The sequence below is a fragment of the Betta splendens genome, chromosome 6 (assembly GCF_900634795.4).
Source record: "Betta splendens chromosome 6, fBetSpl5.4, whole genome shotgun sequence".
Classification (NCBI taxonomy): domain Eukaryota; kingdom Metazoa; phylum Chordata; class Actinopteri; order Anabantiformes; family Osphronemidae; genus Betta; species Betta splendens.
In genome coordinates this window covers 4,835,062-4,838,703 of record NC_040886.2, presented here as the reverse complement: position 1 = coordinate 4,838,703, position 3,642 = coordinate 4,835,062, and the positions used below count along the sequence as shown (strand labels likewise).

At 46.4% G+C, this 3,642-nt stretch overlaps 1 long non-coding RNA gene across 1 annotated transcript; it reads right to left on the bottom strand.

Annotated features, from left to right (window-relative positions):
* Window positions 1-1,417: 1,417 nt before the first annotated feature.
* LOC129604240 (uncharacterized) lies at window positions 1,418-2,766 on the bottom strand. The gene is made up of 3 exons (XR_008694956.1): window positions 2,450-2,766; window positions 1,630-1,647; window positions 1,418-1,550 (listed from the first exon to the last, which is right to left on the bottom strand). It is a non-coding gene; the product is annotated as an uncharacterized LOC129604240 (long non-coding RNA).
* Between the last annotated feature and the right edge of the window lie 876 nt (window positions 2,767-3,642).

Below are 3,642 nucleotides of genomic sequence, written 5' to 3'. Positions count from 1 at the left end.
GTCGGCGCACGCCCTGGTCCAGCGTTGCCGTCGCACATGGTTGCAGGCACGGCGCACCATGCTGCGGGCACGGGACCAGTACAAGCGGGCGGCCGACCGTAAGCGGATACCGGGTCCGGAATACAAGGTGGGCGATCAGGTCTGGTTGTCCACCAGAGACCTCAGGTTGCAGGCCCAGACCCGTAAGTTGACTCCGAAATTCATTGGTCCATATACGATATCGCAAATTATTAATCCTGTTTCTGTGAGGCTCTCATTGCCCAGGACAATGAAGATCCACCCCACATTCCACATCAGCCGTCTCAAACCCTATCGATCGTGCCCCATGGTCCCTCCACATCAACCGCCTCCTCCTCCTCGGATTGTGGACGGAGGGCCTGTCTACACGGTTCGGGACCTCCGCGACTGCAGACGTCGGGGGCGGGGCTTCCAGTATCTGGTCGACTGGGAGGGCTACGGGCCGGACGAACGCTCTTGGGTGCCGGCCCGGGACATACTGGACAAGTCCCTTATCAGAGACTTTCATGCAGCACATCCTGAGGCCCCGTCCCCGGACGGGATGGGGCACCACAGCCACGGTTCTGCAGACGAGGAGGATTCCGGCGCTGGACCCTCCTCCTGATGTCCTCCCTCCTCCCACCCTGCTTCATCGCCCGGGCGAGGGGGGGAGATTCGGGCCCTCCTCCTGGTTCCTCCCTCCACCCGCCCTGGGCGGAGGGGGGAGGGGCTCGTTGGCGCCGTGGAAGACGCCATAGGGGGGGGGGTACTGTCATGATTCATGTTACGTGTCACATCCTGTTTTATTTTGTTAACTTCCTGTCACGCTCCGGTTCTCATCATCCACACCTGTTGCTAATTAGTAATCAGCACCTGTACTTAACCTCCACCTCTCACCCACACCAGTCGCCAGATTGTTAGTTCATGTACTCTTTCCAGCATTCTATTGTAGCCATTCGTGTTTTGACCGTGACCGCCTCGACCTTGATTCTTGCCTGAACCCTGTTGATCCCGCAACCTGTGAAAGACCTGTGCCTGATAATCTGACCGTGAGTTTTTGCCTGATCCTTGTCTGTACTGTCGCCAAGTCTGCTCGTGTACCGAACCCTGCCTGGACCTTGATTCTGAGATTGCCTGCTCCTTTGTATATTGCCTACTGAAACGTACTGTGTTTGACCTGGACTGCCTGACTCTGATTCACCGAATAAACCTGCACTTAATCACATCTGTGTTTCTGCGCCGTGCATGTGGGTCCGACACCTGCCCAAGCCTGACACATTTGTCCCTGTTTAGTAATGTGCACAGTTCAGATTCAACTTTGATATTGATAAAATTGTCTAGTATCTAAAATATGGAGGTCGTACTTGAGGCCATACTCTGATCCTTTCTTTAAGGTTGCCAGGTCTACAAAATGTATCTTACCTCTATGATAGAAGGCGGCAACGCAGTGATTTCAGCAGCTGCTTGTACCAATGGAGACCCAACACTTCTCATTCCTTTTTCAAAAAAGTGTTTTAAAGATTGTTTTTGCTGGTCTGTTATTATTGTTCTGCCTGTGTGAAGCAATGAGCAAAACAAAGCATTAGGTGAACAAAACAAGGTTTTAAATATGTATGACATTACATAGCTTACCCCTTTCTTCCATCCTGCCTAAGAGAAATACAAACAGAAAGAGAGAAGATAAATAACGTGTTTTAGGTGTATGACATTATCTTTGAGCATAGAGAATACTAGAACGTGGATGTAAAAAACTTTTGTGATCTAGTCGTGACCATAATTTAACTGCGACTCTCTATGTGACGTTTAAGAACAAGACCCAATCATTGATCTTAAAATTCGGTCATGTGACCCTCTTACGGCGGGGAATAAGCATTACGCCGTAATTAAACGTATTTCACTAACTACACGTAACGTGTTCTGTTTTAATTAGTGAATCCCCCATTGGTGCATTAGAAAACTCTAGGTTTAGGAATGTATACGCATACCTTTAATAACAAAGCGTTTTCTGTTTGTTACGGATCTCACGACACATCCATGACTGGCGTATAGGCCGTATCTCGATAACAGCATCTAAGGATCATGGGTATTGTAGTACTTTACACTACGCACTACGACTAAATTACCGACCAAACTCGACGGATTTCTCAGAAACGAAGTAGGAAAAGTTAGTGTTCACAGTACAAAACAACTTTATATTGTCCACATAACCCCAAAAAATATTGGAGTAATAAAATTATCATGTGAAATGGGAGAACAGAATACAGCTAGCTAGTGGCTGAGTTACGCTGGCTAATATAATCAAAATCCAAAACAGGGGAACATTTCCACGATGAAAAGCGTTAATGTGATAATTTGCCAGTTTGATAATGCCAATTTAAAAATTTGCCTCCCACAATTGGATGTTTTACCTAAAAGTTATAGGAAATATCATCTGACTACATGAACTTGTTACCTTGATCAGCGCGTCGATTCTCCCGTGTGAAGAAAAAGGGTTCAACAGCGCCTCTAGTGGATCTGGATTCAGTTGGTTTGGTCCTCCAAGCCGTGATCTACTTTAGGAATAGATGACGACGACCTGCTGCACCTACTCACCGCTGTCAGTAGGTGGAGTAGGCACCTATTGGCCCATAAGTATAAGCTGACAACCACTGATAATGGCCATTGAATGCCGTGATAACGTCCGAAGCGGGTGACTTAATGAGCCTTTCTGAAGTTCCTCACAGCTGGGATCAGTCCCCATCGTCCCTCCTCTGATGTGTTGTACTGGTTCAGGTCCAACTCATCCAGAACCTCATTTTTCTTACTTACTGTACAAACAATTATTTGGTCTTTGTAAAGATTGATCCTCTGTGTTTGGATTCTTTTAAAAAGTTCTCCAGTTCCTCCTTATTCTCGTTGAAAAAAAGGAAATGTGCAGATTTAGCAATTTTTATTCAGGAAAATGTTAAGATAATTGAAACTAAAATATATATATTCTAGAACATGTATAACACAGATCAATGGACATAACTTTTTATTTTATGTTTTTTCAGTCACGTTATGGTATCGTTTGGGCGTTTCTTTAATCCAAACGTGGATGGTTGCACCCTAACACAAATCATCTGTTAAAGGAGGCACTTTTTCACACACAGACCAACAATTGTTGTGTTTCAACCAAATGTCTGGGGCTCAATGTTATGTCTGGGGCTCAATGCAGCTGTTTAAGAAAAAAAATAAGCAATGGGTCTCATTTATGAATTAGAGTGAGGGAGACGCCTGCCGGTGCCCTGAGTGCTCTGTCTCAAAGCATCAAAGCAGCATCAGCATCTTCATGTTCGTTTCTGGTCCAAACAGGTTCTAGAGCAGATCTTTTCTGAAGTTCTTTTAAACAGCTGGAGACATTCTGCTCTGTGCTGGTGGAGGTTGTCTGAACAGAGAAGCAGCTGTCACTCACCACTGAGCAGAGGAACAAGCAGCCAGAGGTGGAAGCAGCTGTACAGGACACACTGGTGCAACTCCTGCTACTGTGGCACCAAGAGATGATGATTGAGAAGGTGAAGGCCGAACGCTCTGCAGCAGCTCAACAAGACGTCAGTGCTCAGAACAACAGACGGCTCAAACTGCTGTGGCTGCTGTGGTGGAAATTTTCCATAAAGAGGCAGATGA